General features: G+C 44.0%; 1 protein-coding gene across 3 annotated transcripts in view; it reads right to left on the bottom strand.

The window, feature by feature from the left end:
- PIEZO2 (piezo type mechanosensitive ion channel component 2) overlaps positions 1–24,485 on the bottom strand; it is a 334,394-nt gene that overhangs the window by 246,668 nt on the left and 63,241 nt on the right. The gene's annotated exons all lie outside the window — the stretch shown is intronic.

Genomic DNA, 24,485 nt, shown 5'->3' with positions numbered 1-24,485 from the left:
ACTGTGCTTGACACTTCTCCCCCACCTCTGCCCACTCCGACCCCTGATGACGGCAGACCCTCCACCCCGGGTCCCTCTGCCCCAGCCCCTTCCCCATTTTATCACAGCACACAACCTGACTTGCAATTGTGTTATTGTCACTTTCCTTGTTTGTTGTCTGGTCTGCCTCCCTCACTAGGCTGCAAGCTCTATGAACTGGTCTGAACAACCTTAACTAGCTAGAAAATATTTTTATCTCCTCTGAAATATTTGGCGATTTTTACTCCCTTTAAGTAATATAAGAAGGCAATGTTCTGCATCCAATCTTTCATTTCAATGCTTCTCATACTACGTTATTTCTGAAGAATTTTTAATAACAAATTACCACCCAAATTTCAGCCAAGAAACCAACCCCTTGTCGTGCTGTTAGTGTAAATAAATTCGACTAAGGTGCCAGGTGTCTGAAGACATACTGACCACCCAGGGTCAGATACATGGGCTCGATGGGCATGAGAACTGCCAGGCAATTTACTCCTCAATTATGAGACGTTTGATAAGGTCAAAAATTCCACATGGAGGGAAAAATGTATCCAGGAATCAAGAAAATACACTGTTGCTTTTTTATTATTCTCCATAAAACATCCTTTAGTTTCGGAACCACCTCTCGTATATTATCTGGAAGGTCCCCAAGGACCCCCCTCCTTCCCTTCAGTGATGAGAGAACGGGGACCCAAATATGCGACCTGCCCAAGATCAGACAACCTTCCAATGGCTATTGGGTGGGGGAGGGGCTGATGTCAGTTAGAAAGCTCTAGCATTTATTCACCTGATACCTCTGCCAAGTTTTACTTCTGCCCTGGTTTCTGAAGCCCGGATGTAATGTCATCTTGGCTCGAGCCCCAGTGAAGACCTGTAAACCCTGGGTCTCCTCTGGGTCCACGGAGAGGACCAAGCAGGGCTGGTGCTGCCACTTGCAGATACTTGGCAAGACCTAGTCCAGGCTGCACACATTCAAGATGACTCACTGACTGGGATGGGAAAGTATTCCATAAAGACTAGCATCTAGAAAAAGGTATTTCACTAAATAATCACATTTTTTACTAACTTGGGCTTAGTTCCGGACACTCTGCAAAATGCATTTCTGCTTAGCAGAATTTGAGGAGCCACCTCAAACAGACCACTGCACCACAACGAAACCTTGTTCTTGTAATTTTTTTAACTGGCCCATCAGGATCTTGGGTAAGCTCACTTTTTGTCTCCAAAAAAATTAACTTCATACATCATGACTTTTAAAGTGATACTCCGCTCTTAATTGTTCGATTTTACAACAGAAACGAACAACTGCTAGAATTTTTAAATTACCCTGTAATTTCTTAAAGCACAGCTGAGTTTTACAACTCTGGGATCATACTATTTTGATATTTTAATCATCTTCACAAAGATGATATTCAAATTGTACTATTTTTAAATTTTTCCAGAAATAATATTCAAGTTATTTGACCAGCTGTCTGACTCAGACAGCAACTACTCAGAACCAACGGCAGCTGTATCATGGGGGCAGGTCCTGAAGGCCATCAGGTGAGCCCGGTGTAACCCACTGGTCGCTGCATCATAAGGTGATGTCGTGGTCCTGGAGGAGGAGCTGGGACGTCGGGGCAGTGTGGCGTCGCGGGGGGGGTGGGGTGCGGGGTGGCAAGTTCAGGTGGCGGCTGTTCATCAACCTATTGGGTGTATTTTCATACAATCTGTAATCCGTTTGGCTGCACAGGTGCACCCCAGCTGAACATCAGCCTGACTCTATCCTCATATCACATCTTCCAGATGTAAGACAAAACTCTCTCTCTCTCTCACATGCACACAGATATTTACAGCCAACTCTAACGATGACACAATGATAATCATGAGCTTATCTATGAAACAGAAACACACTCACAGACATAGAGAACAGAGTTGTGGTTGCCAAAGAGGAGGGGGGTGGGGAGGGATGGATTGGGAGTTTGGGATTAGCAGATGCAAACTATTATACATAGAATTGGATAAACAACAAGGTTTTACTGTATATAGCACAGGGAACTATATTCAACATACTGTGATAAACCATAATGGAAAAGAATATGAAAAAGAGGGACTTCCCTGGTGGTGCAGTGGATAAGATTCTGGGCTCCCAATGCAGGGGGCCCGGGTTCAATCCCTGGTCAGAGAACTAGATCCCACATGCATGCTACAACTAAGAGTTCGCATGCCACAACTAAGGAACCTGCCTGCTGCAACTAAGACCTGGTTCAACCAAATAAATACATTTAAAAAAATAAAATGAAAAAGAATGTGTATATATGTATAACTGAGTCACTTTGCTGTACAGCAGAAATTAACACAACACTGTAAATTAACTATACTTCAAAAACTTTTTTAAAAAATTAATAATCATGAGAAATTACACTTTTGAGGACCTGTCTTACGCCAGGCATACCTGATATTAATTATCTTATTTAATTTGAACAACAAACCAATGAGGTGAAAAGCTTCTGTGAATGGCAGAAATGTAAACCCAAACGAACACAGCGGCTGAGCGCCTTCTGTCCCAACATGGATTTTCAGGTCTCCAGTATGGTCTATAGGACAGAGGACTACATTTGAAACAAATGAAGCTCAGGGATCTTTTAACGAGACCACAGGGATTTCTGCAAAGGAATAAATTCCACTTACCCAGCTCTGCCCATTCATTTCCATGTCTGCAGACAGAAGGTAATAGCATCCTCCCATTACATCCGTACCCCCCCTGGGAATAGGATGTGCTGAGTGTCAGCCCCTGCTGTCCTGGTGCAGGGAGCTATTCCTGGACTGGCCCAGAGCAAGCGTACAGACTTCAGCCACTCTGGCTGGTCTAAGAGCACCAGGGCAAAACACACAGATGCTGCTGGGAGGATTTTGAAACAAAAAGACAGGTGTGTGTTCCTTCAAAAGGGTAGTATGATCAAAGCCAGAAGGCAAGTGCCTTTCAATTTGAAAACATTACTGTACACAAGCAGAAACATATCTGTACACACGTGCATGCGTGTGTGTGAAAGTGTACACACCCGAGACCTCGAGTTATCTAGAGAAAGGCTATTCTTGCATACCACTCACCCTAGATGCTTTTTTAAAAATTTTATTTACTTATTTATTTTTGGCTGTCTTACGTCTTCATTGCTGTGCACAGGCTTTCTCTAGTTGCGGTGAGTGGGGTCTACTCTTCGTTGCGGCACGCGGGCTTCTCATTGCAGTGGCTTCTCTTGTTGCAGAGCACGGGCTCTAGGCACACGGGCTTCAGTAGTTGTGGCACATGGGCTCAGTAGTTGTGACTCGCGGGCTCTAGAGCGCAGGCTCAGTAGTTGTGGCTCATGGGCTTAGTTGCTCCGCGGCATGTGGGATCTTCCCGGACCAGGGCTTGAACCCATGTCCCCTGCATTGGCAGGTGGATTCTTAACCACTGCACCACCAAGGAAGCCCCCTAGATGCTTTTGAAGCCAGACATTCAAGAACGCTTTTGGAGCCTGGCCATTAAGTCAGCCACACTGAATCCACAGTAGGCCTGAGCAGGACTGTCCTGGTGATTCAGAAGAGAGGGTAGAAGGATGCCCAACCCTTCCCAGCCAGGACAGCTCTCCACTCTCCTCCCCCTGCAGGTCAAGCACACGGGGACGGGGCACCAGTGACCAGCGCACCAGCCATCCTTCTTCCGCCTGGTCAGACAAGGACAGGTGGGGAGGGTATAAGAGCTGACAGCCTCTGAGCATCCCCTCTGAGCTCGACAGTCATGTCACAGGATGCTCTCAACAGCCCTGGGGTGGGCACTATTCTTACCTGCATTTCACAGATGAGAAAACCAAGGTGCAGAGGTGCCAAGTGACTTACCAAACCCTAAGTCAGTCAGCAGAGGAGGCAGGATCTGATTCGAAGTTCGTGTAATTCCCAAGTCTGGACACACGGCCACGGAGATTTTAGATTCTGGGGCCGACTCTGGCTAGTGGGGGTGGGGACTTCCCTCCCTCCCGCCAACCAAACACAGACGTGGTCTGGAGTCTGCACATTCGTCCCATCTGTTACCATGTGCATTTAGAGTGTGATGGACATCAGAGTTAGCATGATGTTGACTTAGAGAAACGCATGTTTCGCCAGATTTTTGACAGCACTACCTACGAACACAAGAAGGGCACGTCCTTGACAAATGTTTGACTCCGGGCAACTGTCTCAATGCCTGATGTCAAAATAACTGCATTACATTGAAAAAGCCAGTCTCAAAACATAAACAGTCTAACAAGAGTCAGACGCACACGGTGCAGGCCGGAAACAAAGCTCTTTCTGCCTGTGAACCCGCCGTACCCAGAGCACAAGCCCTGCTCTCACAGCAGTCCCTCCCGAAGTAGCCACAGTTTGCCTGAAAACTAGCACATGACCCACCAGCCCTGGGCTGCTCAATGCAATCAGGTGCATCACTGTTGCCCGCAAAGACAGGTCACGCCAACCAAGTAGCAGTTTTCCCAACATCCCCCCCGAAATACTACCTGCAGATTTTCCCGGGCTGGGTTATAACTCAACAATGGAGAAATTTAAACAATCTAATGTTGTGATGAGTTGAAACTAATGGGAGAGAAAAGCTAAGATTTTTAATTTTGATACTTTGTAAAAGTGCCCAAACTCCAGGCTTCCTCAAGTGATATCCTCACCCCGAGCTGTGTGTACAACTTCCTGGGGGGACCTGGAAACAACACTGCTCTCTTCGTTCTGCAAAAGGTAGTAAGTACTGCCTGCTCTTCTCTTCTGAAATATTTGACCCCAAAGCTTTACTTTGCTCTCTTCTGACTTAAACAGGAGCTACGGTATTTTTAAACAGGAGCTACGTTATTTTCTCTATGTAAAAAGGAGGAGTAAAGTCCACTTATAAACTAAATGAGCTACCTTTTCAGCATCGTCTGGGCTCAGTCCTGCCCACCCTCTCACCACCCCTTACGGGAGCTGAAACAAACCCACAGGCTTTCCTGTGCTGGAAAAAATCTCCCAGGATGGAGTATCCAGCCCACATCCTCATTCTGAAATCGGGTGTCATGTGTTCACCAAGCTCTACCTTCCCGACTGCCGAGCAGGTTCCCTTCTCAGCAACGACAGAAATGAGTCAGGACAAAACTCAAGACCTTCTCCACCCCGGTTCTCAAGTGCATGGAAAGCCAATTCATCTGAGAGAACAAGTCACTCTGCAGAGCATACAGCTAGGGAGGAGCCAAGGGCTGCTTGGGGCTCCTCCGGCTGGAATGGACACAGCGCACTGGGCAGGTGCCCAGAGAGGGGAGGTTCCAGGCCAATTATCAGGAAGTAGAAAGAATACCAAAGACCTCCAGTATGAACAGGAAGTCGTTTTGTCCCTGAAAAAGGCCCACAGAGGGTTAAAAAGTAAGATAATGATGAAGAATCAATGTCCCCAAAACTCGGTACCTGTGGGAGGATGCACGACACAGGTGCAACACACACCTGTAAATAAGTGAACTCCTAACAAAGCACTGATACTCCGACCTAAAAGCCCATGGGTTCTCCCCTAAGGAGCAGCAGTAACATCTGTGCTACAGGCACTTGTCAGAGGCAGAAACTCAGCATCTGTCCTTCCTACCCTGCCTGTGAGCGAGAATTCCGCGTCTGGAGGTGGGCCTCGGAGCACAGGCTCGGCCCGGCAGAGCCGGGGACGTGAGGGAACAGTCAAAAGCAGCCCCTGGTGCAGACAGTCGGAGCCGCCTGGAAGCCCAGGTACAAGCTTGCCAGGTGATTCTACATGATCACGGCACTGAGAACCTTGGCCAAAAGCAAATGCATCCCTTTGTTGCCTTGGAGAATCTGAATTTTTATCTTGCGAATAAGGTAAGAAAGGAAATAGCTGTGGTTTTTATTTACTGAAGCGATTGTCAGAGTTGGGTTCACAGCCTCTAACGGCCTCCTCTTCCTGAGGATGAATACGTGGAACCAACTCCAAGCTGAAGCGGGAAGAATTGCTCCGCTTCTGAGAAACCCACTGGTTTTCATCCCACGGACTCGGGATTCTTCAGATAACTACTTCCCTCTTTGACCTGGCTACTTAAATGCTTGGAGTTTCCTATGAACCCACCTCTGCTAAAGTCTGCAGAACCTTGGGAATTTTATCCCTGGGTTTATCTATTTTCTATGCTATGTATCATGCTATATGTTATTAGATGGATAGAATAAGCCATTTTACATCCTATTTGGAATAAAGAGAGATATAAATAAAGATCAAATATATTTAATTAAAAATTATACAAGTATTTTGTATGGAATTTTTGACAGTCTTGAAGGCAATGAATTATTGAAGGCTGGTTTCACCAGTATAACCAGCATCGTCCTATTAAGTTTGTCCTGTGGAATACACTGGGAGAAAGTAACATTAAAATTAATTTCCAAAATATAAAAACAGCTCGTACAGCTCAATATTAAAAAAAAAAACAACAATCAAAAAATGGGCAGAGGACCTAAATAGACATTTCTCCAAATAAGACATACAGATGGCCAACAGGCACATGAAAAGATGCTCAACGTCACTAATCATTGGAGAAATGCAAATCAAAATTACAATGAGGTATCACCTCACACCGGTCAGAATGGCCATCATTTAAAAGTCTATAAATAATAAATGCTGGAGAGGGTGTGGAGGAAAGGGAACCCTCCTACACTGTTGGTGGGAATATAAACTGGTGCAGCCACTATGGAAAACAGGAGAGCCACTATGGAAAAAACTCCTGGGCATATATCTGGAAAGATGAAAACCATAATTCGAAAAGGTACATGCACCCCAATATCCATAGCAGCATTATTTACTACAGCCAAGACATGCAAGCAACCTAAATGTCTATCGACAGAGGAATGGATAAAGAAGACGTGATACACGTATACAATGGAATATTGCTCAGCCATAAAAAAGAATGAAGTAACGCCATTTGCAGCAACATGGATGGACCTAGAGATTATCATACTCAGTGAAGTCAGACAGAGAAAGACAAATATCATATGATATGGCTTATATGTGGAATCTAAAACAATGATACAAATGAACTTATTTACAAACTCACACAGAAGTTACCAAAGGGGAAAGTGGAGAGGGAATAAATTAGGAATTTGGGATTAACAGAACAGATACACACTACTATATATAAAATAGATGAAAAGGTCCTATTGTATAGCACAAGAAACTATATTCAATATCCTGTAATAACCTATAATGAAAAGAATCTGAATATATATATATATATATAAAACTGGATCACTTTCCTGTACACCAAAAATATTGTACATCAACTATACTTAAATTTACTAAGTAAATAAATAAATAAAACTGGGTGAGAAGTAAGAATACAACGGACAGTATCACACGGTTTTCACTGGCTCAAATACTGTAAGAGGTCCTCAGCACACCCTAACACTACTTTAGCATCTTAGCTTCCGTATAAATTTCTTCTTCTCCAGATCCCACTCACCAGAATTACCACAAAATAACATAGCCATCAAAATCATACCACCTATTCACACAGAATTCATCATATTATATTTGGATAATGTAAATTACTTGCAAAGAAGAGCCACAAGCCTTCAAACTGCTGAGCGGAGCAATATTATTTCTAAGGTGTATTTTCTTTCCCTAATTTTTAACCCAAACTTATTCAATGACAGGAAATTAAAAGGAAACCATTCCCCTGGCAAGCGTAAGCCAACGCCCTTATTTAAGACTCTCCATTCATTCCAAAAGTTTTAGGTCCAATCCCAGTTCTCCTTTACCCCCCACCATTTTTCAACACCCATGAGCTCTGGGATATGGTTCCCTCAACGCAAACTTCCTGCGTTAGGACAGGTCACACCTCTGGGGGAGGCATGGCACCGTAGCCATCAAGCAGCACGGTAGTTAGGGAAGAGCCCTGAATCAGAATTCCAAACTGTGGAATTCTCCTCTGTTGGCTCTGCCACTTCTTGCTTGGCTTTTGATGAATTATGCAACTTCTCTTCAATTCAATTTATTCATTGGTAAAATGCAGAAGAAAAGAAATGAATTGAGCTCCATGCAACCCATAAGTATAGTTGAGACAGACAAATTAGATCACATAGGATGCTTTTAGAAATTATAGACTTCAGAAACAAATTTATGGTTACCAAAGGGGAAAGGTGGGGGAGAGGATAAATTGGGAGACTGGGATTGACAAACGTGCAGTGCTATAAATAAAATAGATAATCAACAAGGACCTGCTATATAGCACAGGGAACTCTACTCAATATTCTCTAATAATCTATATGGGAAAAGAATCTGAAAAAGAATGGATATATGCATATGTGTAACTGAATCAATGTGTACACCTGAAACTAACACATTGTGAATCAACTGTATATATCAACTGTATAAATATAAAAGAAAAATTAAATTAAAAAAGAAATTATAAACGGCAATGATTAATTTTTCCAATTTTTTCCATGTTTCCACAGATACGTAACTGATGGGTCCTTACACAAAATAAGGGACCCAAGGGCATTGCCTAAAGCATGACTAATTTACAAAATTGGTCCTAACAAAATTCACACTGTCTGTAGGTTTCCACAGTGAGGATGAAAAGAGGGAAGAGATATGGGAACATATGTATATGTATAACTGATTCACTTTGTTGTAAAGCAGAAACTAACACAGTACTGTAAAGCAATTATACTCCAATAAAGATGTTAAAAAAAAAAAAAGAAAGGAAGAGGGAAGGGAGGAGGGGAAAGAAAGGGGGTGGGAAGGAAATACACTTGGACACTTAAGAGTCATAAAGAGCAAGGTGCGGTCTGCACACATGCAGCCCGGGGGCAGAGCTGTGCTGGGCAATGATTAGGTGGCAGGAGCACACGCTCTGAAGAATTTAACACCCGGGCACTGACTGGACTTCTTCCCGACAAATGAAACGTTCTATAGGCAGAAAGAGGAAAAAAAGCAGTGCCAAGTTCCAGAATATGGTAGAGACATCGTTTTAACAGATTTCTTGAAAACCAGGCTGCTTTGGGGAAGGTTTCTGTGATGCCCCACGTTCTGGCTTTAGTTTACAGTATTCTCTCCTTGCAAATATTCAGGCAAACCCTGTGAATTCTCCTAACTCATTCTCCCCTTTCTTCTCATCCCCTGGACCTAAGTAACCCCCTTCTTAAGTTGGATCCATTTAAAATGCACACGAACACACTCCCACACATGCACATACACGTTTTCTTCCCCTTTCCATCACCACCCTCAGGATCAAAAATTAGTAAAAACATGCTAAAGCGCTTGATATGTTAAGATCCCCCAAGGATATCGCTTCCTGATGCTTTATTACGAACAGGTGCATTAACCTCCAGCTGCTTTAACCTCCGCATCCCCCCCTGCCCGCTCCAGACGCACAAACAGACGCGCACCCTTTAACCGAGAGCTGTACAAGTCAGAACAGCTTCAGATAAACTGCGCTCAGAAGGTCACAGGTGACGTGGCCCCACCTGCACATTTCAGAAGGCTCAAAAAACACACAGAGGGGCTTCCCTGATGACACAGTGGTTGAGAGTCTGCCTGCCAATGCAGGGGACACGGGTTCGAGTCCTGGTCTGGGAAGATCCCACATGCCGCAGAGCAACTAGGCCCGTGAGCCACAATTACTGAGCCTGCACATCTGGAGCCTGTGCTCCGCAACAAGAGGCCACGATAGTGAGAGGCCCGCGCACCGTGATGAAGAGTGGCCCCCTCTCGCCGCAACTAGAGAAAGCCCTCGCACAGAAACGAAGACCCAACACAGCCATAAATAATAAATAAATAAATAAATAAAAATTTTTTAAAAAAAACATACAGAGTTATTGGCCAGACGTAGCCCCGAAGACGGGCTGCGTATTAATGACGCCCAACTAAAATCAGAGCTTTCGGTAAATGCTCCTCCCCATTCTCTTTAGTTACATAACATATGATATACATTTATACATATTATTTACATAGTAGCAAACTTTAGTTATTTGTGCTGTTATTCCTATTATTGACATGATGTTACACTTACACATTGACTCAGGTTTCCAAGTATAATCTCAGAATTAGATTGGAAACTCCTTCAGTTTAGAGACATTGGTTTATTTACATTTCTTTGTATCCTGAGTCCTAACTTGGCAAATCTCCAGTAAAGACCTCAGAGGTAATGGGTATACTGAGAATATAACGAGAACATAACTGTCATCATCACTATTGACAGAAGAACTATATCACGTGTCGGTGGTACAATCAGGTACCTAAGTGGATGTTTTGCTGCCATTCCTGAACGATAGCATGAAAGGACTGGGCTTGCGATGCTCTGTAATGTTCAGGACTGTATCACTCATATAGAAAATGCATAGCCTAATATTATCTATGCACTTAGTCTAGTATTATCTATGTATTTATATAAGGGTTACTTTCTGACTTTATACTTATGGTAGGGCACTTCCCTTTCTGAAATCTTTTCTCCCACGCTTTGGTCCTGCCACCATAATGAACCTCATTGTCAGGGTGAAGAGTGTATTTTGGTCTCATCATTAAGTCCTTGCACTAGTGCTGCTTTCCTTTCCAGTACGTTTGATTTCCATGAAATTGGATCCCATCAGCCTCCTTTCCCCCAAGTTCTTGTTTTTTCATAACTTAAACTCCAGCAGTACTCACAATAAAGGGTTACTTTAAATTATCTTTATTTTTCTAGAAAAAAAAAGTATAAATGAGGCCAAGTAAATGGGGTTAGTGGGAAGTCTAAAAGGCCTTGAAATGCCACCGTTGGAGCTGTTTTGGAGAAAGCAGCTCCCTCTGGTGCAAACAGAAACTTGTCTCTGGACGGGTCACATTACCCAGCCCAGAACTTGGGGTGTCTTCTGAAGGTGTGAGGACGAGGAGGAGGAGTCTGGTGTTGGTATTTGGATGGCCCATGGCAGGTGGGAAAACTGGAAAATAAAGCCTGAACCGGGCTTCCCTGGTGGCGCAGTGGTCGAGAGTCCGCCTGCCGATGCAGGGGACACGGGTCGTGCCCCAGTCGGGGAAGATCCCACATGCCGCGGAGCGGCTGGGCCCGTGAGCCATGGCCGCTGAGCCTGCGCGTCCTGAGCCTGTGCTCCGCAACGGGAGAGGCCACAACAGTGAGAGGCCCACGTACCGCAAAAAAAAAAAAAAAATCCTGAACCACTGAATGGCCTGTCTTCAATGAAACTGCTCTCATCACTGCCCCTAACCCTCTGGGGTGACTGGCCAGGGGGACCCTGAACGGTGAGGTGCAGGTACCCGTGGACACTTGGAGATTAGACGATGCCACACTACTCACACGCTCGCCAAATTCAATCACAAGGCTCCAGGAAGGAGGAGAAAGAATAATTGCAGACCAAGCCCAGCGGCTGTGAAAGGCCCACACAGATCGGAGGAGGGGCATACTGGGCAGCGTGGCCCTCAGCCCAGGGAGGGACAGAGATGTGATTTCAGAGCAAAACAGCACATAGAACCCATCCTGCATTCCAGACACTCACTCTCATTGTTTCTAAAGGTCAGTGGGTTTTTAACTAAATAGTTCGAACTGGAGGAAACCGTGATTTCTTCCTTGTTTATTTTCCAGTATTATCGCCCTGCATCTGTGGTCTTTTTGTGTTTAGACTAAATTTGTTCATTTTCCCGCTCTGTCAATTGTATGGATCTTCTTAACGTGGGAAAATAGTACAAATTATTGTTGCTTGAATACCACTTGTAAAAAATATAAACTTTATATAATTTGGAAAACTGAGTAAAACATCCTGTAAGGAACCCATCTACTTGTTTCATCTTCACCTCATTCTCCAACAGTGACATCTGTGCAGGCACTATCTATAGTGTCTATCTTTGACACTTTGTGCAAAATGCAGCTACATCAAGACTTATACCTGGAACTGAGCAGAAAGAGTGTCTACGCACCTATTTTAACCACGTCCCCACTGTCCTGGTCAAGAAGGCCATATTCCGAGCCCCTGGTAGGCGAGCATCCCCTGTCCATACATCTATTTCACACTACTCCTTAAAGGCCAAATGTTCTCTCCAGGAAATACACTGTCCCACAGGAGGAACGCAGTGCGGGTCACCGTGTAACCATCTCCCCCAAGAGTTATAACATGTGTGTTCATTCAGGCCAGTCTGGACGGGTGTGTTTGATGGGGCGTCACTGCAATGTCATACTCTTTGGGAGGCAGGAAAGGGATACAGGAGATAAAACCCACAGCAGTTGCCATGCATTGTAAACCATCACTAGGAACCTTGAGCTAGTGACCCAGGGACCACAACCAACCTGCTAAGTTGAATCAAATGTATAGTTAAGTGAGACACAGAAAATACTTCTTTAGTGTATTCTTCTGCTGATAACTTTTGGTTTCAGTTTTATCAGCACGCTGGCTCTAATCCCAAAACAGCTCAGCGAAAAATGTTTTGGCAAAAGAGGGGCATATACTAGAGACAAGTTTAATCAGCTAACTCGAAGACCAGCCTGATCCCATTTCCAACGTTTTGCTGTTATCATCCCATATTTGTATGAATGAATAGCTGATAGGGTAGATCAACATTTTGCATGAAACTGAAAAGCAGAGTTTAGAAATGCTTGTCTCCTGGAGCGCAAACTGAGCCAAGTGAATGGTGACTTGAAAAGGTGGGGCGTCTACAGCCATACATCCTGAATGCACCCGATCTCATCTGAAAAGGTGGTGAATAGCTCCTTCCTCACACACACACACACACACACACACACACACACACACACACACAAGTATGATTATTATTAGGGCTGCCAGATTTTAGCAAATAAAAATGCAGGACATCCAGTTCAATTTGAATCTCAAAAAAAATGAATAATTTAATTTTTAATAAGTATGTTCCATGTAATTAGGGACAAAATTCTACAAAAAAATTATTTGTTACTTATCTGAAATTCAAATTGGCCACACTTTATTTTTTCCAGTAATCACAATTATTACATATACATATGTATGAATGGACTGTAAATAATTTGATTGTCATTTTGTCAGAGAGATTTTGTCTCTGTGTAGAAGAGAGGTTGAGAGAGAGAGAGAACAAATCTATAGGTTAAACAAGACTTGAGAATAAGAAAAGTTCATGAAATTCATGGGGAAAAAGTATCCACTTTCTCCCAAACTATATATACTTCCTGAAGTAAAGAGAGAGCTTACTGACTTTTTAAATAATCCTATTGTAAGTGAAAACTGTCTCATCAATATGTTGGTACTGACATTATCCAAGAGTTCTGATAACAATCCTTTCATAGCTTCCATAATTAGGATACATTAGAGCCATAATTGGGGACACAAAAATGTAGGAGACAGTTATATATATACACATATGTATAATTATATGTTTTATATATATATATATATATATATACACACATATATACATATATAAAATCTGACAAACATCTGGCAAATTAACCTAAACCTCTTCCTCGTTTATAAGGTGGGAAAATACTATCTCTTAGGATAGTGTGAGTATTATAAGAAATAATCAAAGTAAAAGGTCTTTGTGAAATGTGAAAATAAATAGCATTATTATTACATTAATGAGTCATTTAAACACTGAAAGCTTAAAAAGTGCAAGCTTCTTCCACAGCCCTCCTCTGCACCATTCCTGTAAGGACACTAACACCCAGCACATCCAGAGGTAGATCTGTGTCCCAGGTTTAAAATTCTAGGCCTTTAAGAAAAAAATGCAGAAAAAACACAGCTAATTGCAAATCAAATATAGAGAACACTTCACCAAAGAAGTTGTGACAACTTTACAGAGGCTCTCCTCAACTACACAATTGTCCAAGATGTCTTAATATAACTCACCTTAAGGAAAATTCTAGCCACAATTTTAGGAAACCCCTTGCAAACAGTATGACAGTTCTCCTCTCCTACTTCAAGCTCTATGTCACTAGAACCCTAAGCCCCAAATTCTAGCGCAAAACGTATACAGTTAACTCTTGTTATTTGCACTAGTGATGCTCTATGACGTTGCCCTGAACTGAATGGGACAGTACGGGGAAATACAGTAGGTTCCTGGGAGCCTCTGGTTACAACATTTTCATCAGCCGATCAATACATAACCTGTTTAAAGACACCTTATTCAATAGATTCATCAACAGTGAACTCATGGCCAACAGCACCGTGACCCCTGCTTGAACATGGTCTCTCTGATAAACGTACTTTCTCCATAAGGCACATCCCAGCCTTCTTTTTTTTTCATTTTTTTTTAAATTGAAGCATAATTTATTTACAATGTTGTGTTAGTTTCAGCAGTACAGCAGTGATTCAGTTATATCTTGATATAGATAGATATAGATAGATATTCCTTTTCAGATTCTTTTCCATTATAGGTTATTACAAGATATTGAGTAGAGTTCCCTGTGCCCTACAGTAGGTCCTTGTTGTTTATCTGTTTTATATATAGTAGGGTGTATACGTTCATCCCAAACTCCTAATTTATCCCCCACCTTTCCCCTTTGGTAACCATAAGTTTGCTTTCTATGTCTTTGAATCTGTTTCTGTTTTGTAAATAAATTCATTTTTAGATTCCACATGTAAGTGATATTTGTCTCTCTCTGACTTACTTCACTTAGTGTGATCATCTCTAGGCCCATCCATGTTGCTGCAAATGGCATTATTTCATCCTTTTTTATGGCCGAGTAGTATGCCATCATATACATATACCACATCTTCTTTATCCATTCATCTGTCGATGAATACTTAGGTTGCTTCGTGTCTTGGGTATTGTAAGTAGTGCTTCTATGAACACAGGGGTGCATATATCTTGTCGAATTAGAGTTTTCAATTTTTCCGGTTCTACACCCAGGAGTGGGATTGCAGGATCACATGTTCAGCCTTCTTGCACTTAGAAGCACAGGACAGCACTTAGCACTACGCTTGGGGCCATTTTAAACAGCAACATCACCAACACAAAGAACAGAAACGTGGTACACATGGCACTAGCTAGAATGCAAACAGGACACTTGTTCACAGTCTGAGCTGAACCCAGAAGGAGAGCCTCGCCTTGACCTTCCTCGGTTGCACGTGAGTGGCCAGCGACTCCAATCCCCTGCCGCTCTGCTTGGGTCTGACAATGACCATGAAAGCTGTGTGACCATTATTATTTTGGGGTCACAAATAAATTTAATTCACAGATACAGAATATGCCAATGATGAGGGCCAACTGTATTTAGACTTCAGAATGTAGTCTGAAAAGTTAAACTTATCCTTTAGTATCACCAAATGGAGAGTAAATTTCTGGATTATAGAGCTATGTTGTTTACGTTTGCTTTCTGTTGTATTACCAGTTCTTAACATATTATTTGCAAAGAGTAAATGCCTCATAAATATTTGTGACACGAATGAGTGAATGAATGAATCAATCAATCAATACTTCATCCTGTCCCCCACTCAGTGTAAGTCTATCTTTCTGTGACAGATTATCCCAGGAATTAATGCAGGGGACTCGTTCATTGAGATTCTGTTAGGGTGTTACACACAAAGTCCAAAAAACAGCAAAACTCCGGACCACAAATATGTTTAACTTCCCCGGGTAACCATTCTCTAATCATCCCTCCTTCCAACTAGCCGCTGCCCCATTTCCAAACAAAAAAGCTTAGCCCAGCCCAGCTTTCAGAAGCTTGGCCTCCTTTCTCCCTTCTGCTTGCACGTGAGCCGATGAAAGGCCTTTGTGAAAGCTCTGGCTGCTGAATATTTGATGAGCAGCATCTGGTTGAATGACAGAGCCCGTCACTGCTATTTAAAGACAGGTGCAGCCCACCAGCCCCCATCACCACTGTCAGCTCATCAGATGAACGAGTGTTTGCCCAACACTTGTTTCCATGAACAAGCAGCCAGCTGCAACCAGCATGCATGATCATGCCTTCCAATAAGCTGGCCGTTGAATGAGCCTGGCAGCAAACAGATAATTAATCCTCACCTATCACGCAGTCCGCTAGCGAGTAACTGTGGAACAAAGAAACAGCAGAGGCAGGCAGTAAGGCCTCCGTGACCGGAAGACGCTGGTCCTGCGGCTTCGGTGCCCATCACTCCGCCGTCCAGACCCGGCCTTGCTATTAGCCGCTTCCTCTGCTCGCTTTCTGCCTCTCAACTGAGAGGAGCAGTGATGGATCTTTGCAGCCTCTGCGTGGCCAGGTCCCTCTGGGGAAGCTGAGGCCGGAACCTTACAGACTAACGGCTACCGGGTAATCACTCAGCGCACTTCTCAAGAACGCTGAGGAAGTTAGGAGGGGAATTGACAGGATCATGTTGAGTAAATGGGGCTCATCTTCAGGAAAATTGTGTGTTGCTCTAAAATGTGCTTTCTCCTCCTTTTTTTTTTTTTGCAGGGCCACTGCTAGCTTCACTCACCCATGGGACGCCTTCCCCTGGAAGCACACAATCCTGTACTGGAGTAGGGACCCCTTCCCCCAGAAGCACACAATCCTGTTGTTTTGGTCAGCACAACAGGAGCCAAAATCCAGCCTTCACGGGCCCTCCTGGCCAGGGCCCTGTGTCAGCAGGTCTTAGATGACCCACTCAGGCCAGGGACACAGACTGTGGAGGGAGGGAGGGCAGCAAGGCCGGGGAGAGGGAGAGGCTGGGGTGCAACTCGGTGATGGCAGAGGCTCAGACGACCCCACAGGAAGCTCCAGAGCTGAGACAGCAGGACTGTCCCAGAACAAGGCAAGGAGATCCCACCATAACCAGTCATCAAAATGGGGGCCACATCTACCACCTGGAGAGACCCTCTCAGCTTGGGACGGTTCTCAGAGATGGACGGACAGGGCCGTGAGCCCTTGGCCACCATCATGCCAAACAATGGAGAGAATCAATGCCTTGATCCTAAAGAGGCGTGTGTGTGTGTGTGTGTGTGTGTGTGTGTGTGTGTGTGTGTGTGTGTTGGGGGCAGGGGGACATCCCCACCCAGGCAGCAGCGCCAGCTTGCCAGGCACCCCTGAATCTTAGAAGAGCAATTTTCCTCTTGCAGAGGCCATTATATCCAAAGGAACCTGATATGATGGAGCAGAGAAGAACAGTCCTTTGCACCCAATTGCCAATGGACCCTGTAACCCTGGTCATGGGTGGCCAGGCTGCAGGGGGACAAAGAAAAAGAGGCCACTCCAAGACACACACATGCCCGGACTCCAGGCCGTCCTCCTGCAGGTCTGGGGCTCTGGGCGGGGCTCCAGGCCAGCCCACCCTGTGTCACCAGCATCATGGGCGCCAGGCCAGCAGAGGAGGCGGAGAGTGGCCTTCCCCAAATATTCCTTAAGTGCACAGAGTATTGGCAACTTGAAAGGCAGGATATATATTTAGGCAAAACTAACTTAAAAAGTAAATGGAGTGAGAATGGAAAGGAGGAAGGAAGGAGAGGGGATGAGGAGAATGGAGGGAGGGGGTGTGCTAAACGGTGAGCTGGGCGTTCACAAGGACCAGTGTCACGGTCCCCTGGGGCACCAGCACCCAGCCAGCCACCCACGACAGATGCGCAGTGATGCTCATTCAGTGAACAAAAGAAATCGAACACATACTGTGTATCAATATCATACGACATAACCTATTGAATGAGATCAAGAAATGTGAATGGTCTTTTAGTCAATACATAATAAATGAATAATTTTTAAACATTCAGAAAAAAAATTATCCTTGGGATTCTCTTCTCTGCTTAATGCTGAGCAGATATCCTAAAAGGTGGTTTAAAGTACAATAACTGTCCTCTTATACTGTCATAAGGCAGCTGGGTTACATGCAAAATCCCTCCACTTATTTTCACTCTGTATTAATTTTATAATAAAACCAGTCAAAGGTGGGAAACGCCTCGGTCGGTAACTGAATTATTTATATTAGAAGCTTTCACTCACTGGATCAAATTTTTAAAATGTTCATTTCAGGAATTATTCATGAACCTCTGTGTGTTTCTCAGCTTGTCTGTAAAATATGAACAATATGAATTCCTATCTTACAGGAGTGTTAGAAGGACTCAGGGAGTTACTGTCTAGAAAGCTTGGGGGAACTGCCCCGCAAAGAGCAAGCATGTGTTATCTACTTACTTTTCTTCTAATGAATAATTCGCACTGTTTGAAAGCTTAATGTACGTTGTCATCTCAAAGGGTTCTTTTGTATGAATCTGTGCAAATACACGTGGGTCTGTTTAAGAGAAATAGTTACCCACAAAGTAAAGCCTAGACTCTAACAAGTGAATCCATCAGAAATTAGTCTCGTCCAGACTTTGAAGTAAGTCAGCTTCAAAACTGCAATAAATTGACTTCAAATACACACAGAAGCAAATCAAATCAGTTGAACCCTTTCAAAGGGAAAATAAATTTTTAAAGTAAGAGAAGAGTGATGATCTCCTTCTCTGGGCTCTTTAACCATTGTTCAGCACAGAGCACAGGGAGGTGTGTCCATGAACTTGATCCCACTGGCAGACCTCTTAAGGTTCTGATCAAGACCAGCACCAGGACTCAACACAGGAGGAAAGCGGGACTCTGAGAACCGAAGGAACCTGCCCACGATCGTGCTGTTAATTCACATCCTGGGGCCAGAGAGACTGTGCCATTCACTGTACAGCGTCCAACTACCCAGGACGGCGTTGACCAGGCACAAGTAAATGTTTATCAAGTGAGTAAACAAAAGAAAAGTGATTTGAAGTGTGAATCAGCAAACTGACATCCAGTCCAGGTGACCCCCTTCCCTGTCATGACAGACAGCATCTAAATAACAGGTGAGGCCACAGTGCAGATTTGGTTTATCACAGCCAGAGTTTAGGACTTGTGAAAACCTCTCCTTAGTCATAATAATACGACCCAATGTTTCCTGAGCTGAGAATTATATGTGTTGCCTCAAAGTTCTTCTGTGTCACTGAATAGTCTTTGCCAAATCCAAAACAACCACCGCCCCCTGAAAAGGACAGATAAAGAAACCTAAAGGACCTATCACTAATTTATTCAAAAGTTCAAGAAACAAGCATCTAGTCATTTTGGTAGCCTTCTGTTTGGTTGTGAGCTGATATTGGTAATAGAACACCTACCCCAAAGAATTTGTTCAATTAAATATTTTCTTGCCTTTTGCTTTATGATGACATAATAAACCAGATGGTTTATTATGGTATAATAATAATAGTATAAAGATTAACAGTGTTTTCAACAAAAACCAGATGCAAGCAGTTTAAAATATCTGCTACTATTTCCTCTCTGACGTCTAAACACGTCTTTACAAGTTACAGACCTCTTTGCCTCTTCATGTCGGCAAATGGAACATCATTTTTCTTTTCTCAGGGAGTCTTTAGTGATTCTGGTAAAGTGTACCCTGGGTCAGAACCTCAGGGCAAGGCCCTCTGGTGATTATTTTACACACACATACACACACACACACACACACACACACTCTACTCCATGATGATTACAATTTCCTCTTAAACTAGGACTCCTGTTCAGAGATGGAGAGAAAATATTCTTCCCTATCATCTTGGAATAACTTTGGCAACAGTTTACAAAAGTGAACTTGACCTGCTAAAATTTCACTTGCTCACAATTGTCCTCAAAGCACAGTGAAGCCTCTCGATTACCGCCCGTCTAATTCCATCCACCCCCTCCCAAATGTTGAAAGAGATCCCCAAAACGAGAAAAACTACCTTCTTAAAAACTTTTGAGTTGTAAACACAAGCAAATACAGAAAAGGAACTGCTACCTTGCTCAAAATAACAGAGCAAAGTTAATTAGAAAAAAAAGATATTTCAGAGACCCACTCCTTTCCTAACAGGGAGGAGAAAATCTTCTTCATGAAACCCCATATTGAAAAATATTTGGAGGGCAAATCCTGAAAGTCTCGCCCTTTTGTTTTCCTTTGGCAACGTGACCGCCTCAGCTGAGGGCTGGACCCACATCTGTGTTTCACCTGCTCCGGGAGGACCTGGCCTTCGTAACTGAACAGGGAGGCTTAAATTAAGAAAGACCCACCCAGCACCCAAAGCCCTTCCCTTTCCTCCACCACTGGGAGTTCTGTTCTCACCTACTAATGTCATCCGATTTCAGAGAAGGCTCCCAGTGAGTATGAGTCCCTGGACTAGAAGACAGCTTTGCTGTTAGAAATAATTACCCTCCTTAGACAACACTCATCTCTGCTCCTTTGACGTGTGTGTGTGTGTGTGTGTGTGTGTGTGTGTGAGTGTGTGTGACATAAACATTTCACACGTGAACTGATTAGATGATGATGCTTCTAAGATATCTTTGCTGTAGGTCAACTGCTAATATTGCCCAGCAAGTGTTGTAGTCTTGACGTTTGGAGCATTCCTTTTTAAGCAGCCCCCAATTAGTAAATGACTCTCCCCAAAAAAGAATGGAGAAGATCCTCTTACCCACCCCAGCCTGCAGGAGGGCACGTGAACAAAGACAAGCTGCAGGCAGGACCAAGCAAGCGATTTCCAGCAAATCCCAGATTTCACACTGTAGCCAGATGTGTGTCTCTCACCCCAGACCCCGGACACTTTATTGATAAAGTTAGAGCTGTCGTTTATCCAAAGTGCATGCAAGGATGTAAAAATTTCTGTTGAAACCAACTGAAAAAGACTTGGGACTCTGAGCATTTACAAAATCAAAATCTAATAAAGTATGGTCAGGTGCAGGGAATGGAGCAGTCTATCCCCTCACTGTGCAGTGTTCCTAGTTGGTTAAGTGGATTTATAACCCAGTGTGTTTTCTTTTCATTCCAGAATGGAGGGGGTCCTGCCTTTTCAATGCATGATTTTGCTAACCTCTAATTAAATGAGTTAGCACACAGGGAGTGCTTACAACAGTTCCTGGTACATAGGAAATGTGACATACTATTAGTACCCTCAGTTCACGGATCTCTGCAGATACTCCCTCTGAGCCTCTGGTCTGGGCCAGGTAGGTGCAGCCTGACTCTTGTGGTCCAGATTCCCCTGTAGATCAAGCTAATCAACACCTCCTTCAGGATGTTGCCTTCTCGCTTCCGCATCTCATTTTGCCTGACATCCTAGATCTCGTCTATCCACACAAACCCATCATGGAAAGATGTTCCATGTGTTCGTCATTCATGTGTATCAACCAGGTGCTCTCATATCAATAAATCTTAAACCTCCTCACCAATCATGAGGAGTCACCTTCAGACACTTTGTTTTATACTAAATACTCTGGGTTTTGTCTTTTTCTTTTCTAAAATTGACATGACTGATTTCATCACCAGTTTTTCCCTCATCAAACTTGACTCCAAATACTATGAGATCAGACCCTCCTTAAAAGGACAACGGTTTGCCACCATTGAGCCTATTGAAGGCAAACTCTAAAGGCAACTGCAGAGGACTAATTTGAGGTCAGTTCCAATGACAGCGTCACTGGAATACATCTATGGCTTCCAAAGACAACCTCTTTGAAAGAGCTACCATTCAATGATATACATAAGAGCCAGCATGTTTGGGAGGCCGTGCCAGTGAAGAACCATGTTTTCTTCTCATTTTTATCCTCCACACACCCAAACATAGTGTTCCGTGAAGGGCGGTCTCTCAATGAACATTTGTTGAAAGAAATAAACAATCACACTTAATAAGATGTATTTTCTATACAACATACACGTACGTCATCAATCTGCACTGATGCAAATGAAAATGTCTCCTTTAAACACACCCATATTATCTCTCCAGACGCTTGTGCCCAGGACCTGGTAATCTATCAGCCAACAAGTATTTATTAAGTGAGTGGGTTTCCCTCCACCCTTGCAAATCCTGAGAATGGTGTTCCATCCTGGGCATGAGTCAGACAACACAGTGGTTAAAAGCGTGGCCACCCACACAGTGCCCGTGTCCTGGGGCTTGTTCTTAGGCCGCCCGAACTCAGGCTTTGTCTGTAACATGAGGACTTCTGATAATAGTTTTTAATAATAATGGCAGCTCCCTCAAAAGGTCATTGTAGGAATTAAATTAATTGATGCCTGTAAATAATAATACGTACTTAGTAGGCAGTGCCACTGGCTCTCTAGTAATTGGTTACTTAATAGAAATATTATTTAACAAGAAAGGCTGGAAATCACACAATTCTTAGCTGATATCTAAAGAGCACAAGGAAAAATCTTGAGGTTAGGACTAGCCATGAGATCGAGATTTCTAAATCTCTGACGTTCAAAGTAATAATGTTGTACCTCAAAATAACAGTCGTATTGTCATGAGCCAGTATGTAATGAGTATATACAGTATATGGACTTCTTCCACATCTCGTACGATTTACCACTTACATTCCATCCAAAGAAAATACCAACCCTCCCACCATACTGGCCGATGGGGGTACTCATTACACATAAGGTATAGGAAACCTAACATGCGTCTGGTTAAAGAATTTAATATCTCATCAACCTGGAATATTTGGACCACCTGAAGTTAATTATATATTAGTTCCTATTTAATGGAGTGAAGTCTCAATTTAAATGCAAAGCACACGGCTAACTGAACAGCAAGCAAAGATTTACTGCCCTTCCTACAGTATCACAGGCTTAAACAAAATGCCTAACGTTGTACGGAAAAGCATAGAACATTTTGATTTCTTCAGTTACTTCATATCCCCTGATCCCCAATAAATCTAAAATAGCAAACTCCCATAGCCTATCGCCCTGCCCCGAGCTTCTGTCCCCAGAGGACAGACGGGTGGAGGTGATGAACTGTTTGTTCTGTGACGTTTGCTCTCGTGGAGGTTGAGGGTCGCAGAGGCCTAGGACTGCATTCCTAAATGCTCCTAGAGCTCTAGACTCTAGAAATGAATGCGTTCATTCATTCATTCCATAAATATTTACTGACTGCCTGCTACACACCAGATGCTGTCTCGTAGCCTGGAAATGCAGCAGTTAACAAAACAGCAAAATCCTAGCCATCTTCAAGGGGGTGCGTTAGAAGCGACTCAGTGAATAAATGTATCAAAGTGGGGCCTCGGCTCAGCCTCGGGTGAGACCCTGGAAGGCCGAGGGGCCAAGGAGAGCATCCCAGGAGCCGAGAGAGCTGCCTGGGTGGAGAGACTCCCAGCCCAGGGACAGGGGCTTCGCTGAGACCCCCTGGGCACTGGGATGCACTACACCAACATCTGACTCTTGCTGAGAAATCCAAGGAGAAAGAAGAGAGGGAAGAATTGCACGCTGACTGATGGCAGATTCAAGGTGCGTCTCCTCCGGGCCCCAAGTGTGCATGCCTGTGACTCTGTGTGTGTGTGTGTGTGTGTGTGTGTGTGCACAAGTGTGTATGTGTGTGTGCGTGTGTGGCAGAGGACCTACACCGCCAGGCAGAGCGGATGCCATTGGGTTCTCCCAGGTGACACTGGACTTTCCTGTTTGTGAGAAATGAGTATCAACAGGAACTTGAAAGGCCGAGTGTGTGTGACCCCCCAAGGCCCCCTGCAAAGCCACACAGCCATCACCCTTCCAGGCCCATCACCGTCTGCATGGACACCACACAGGCATCATCCTGGACCACATGGCCCAAGCCCTGGACCCCACCAGAAACGCCCGGCCTGGGTGCCTCGAATCACAGATGTGGAAACGCCGGATGGGGAGTCCTACATGTTCACAAAAGTCGTATGGGGGCCTCCCTCCCTCGAGTCCCTGTGCGTTTTCAGACACAGCAAATAAATGAGGTTATGAGGTCTCAGCCACACCCCTCAGGAAGGACGGAAGGACAGGACACACAATCCCAGCCCTGCCCCCAGGTACCATCTGGAAAGATGCCTGCAGGCTCCCTTTGAGCTGTTCGTCTCTCAGCGCCTGGGAGGGAGACATGGCAGACACCTGTGCACGGTGATGCTGTCTGTGCTCTGACCTTGTGACACTTTGGTGATTCAGGATATTTCTCCCCACACACAGGAGCTGCTCTTTGCCTCTGATTTCACGTTTCACCTATGAGTTTCCTGACCGTGTGACTCCCTGTGCTCCAGGCACAGACAATGGGCCACTGACACACACGAGGACTAAGCCGCACATCCCAGGTCACCATCATCACCATCACCCCTACAGAGACCACTGGGCAGAGCAGGGCTGGGTAGTTTGGGAAGAAGGCAAAGCCAGGCATCATCACATTAAGTATGAAGGGGAATCCCACTGACCTGGTTTCCAGGTAAAACAAGGGGACACCCTGATAGAAAAGCAATAGATCATTTAATGGAGTACAAACAGGTACTCATTTTTAAAGCACTTAATGCTAAATATGTACGAAACCTTCTTTCTTTAAAACATGAGCTCCCAGCCATGAAATAGGAGTCACCTGTATGTTATCAACTTGGTTCTGAGGCCAGAAGCTACTCTGTTAAACATCTTTGCTTACGTTGGACTCTAGGAATCAGGCTGGGGTGGGTGGGGTCCCATGAACAGCGTATTTTTGGTTTGATGAGGATTTGTATAGACTCACATTTCTCTAGTCCTTCTTAATTTTGTGTATTAAGGATTTAAGTGACTTAGAAGAGCTA

This window comes from Delphinus delphis, chromosome 13 (assembly GCF_949987515.2).
Source record: "Delphinus delphis chromosome 13, mDelDel1.2, whole genome shotgun sequence".
Lineage (NCBI taxonomy): Eukaryota > Metazoa > Chordata > Mammalia > Artiodactyla > Delphinidae > Delphinus > Delphinus delphis.
This window is presented reverse-complemented; position numbering and strand designations above follow the sequence as displayed.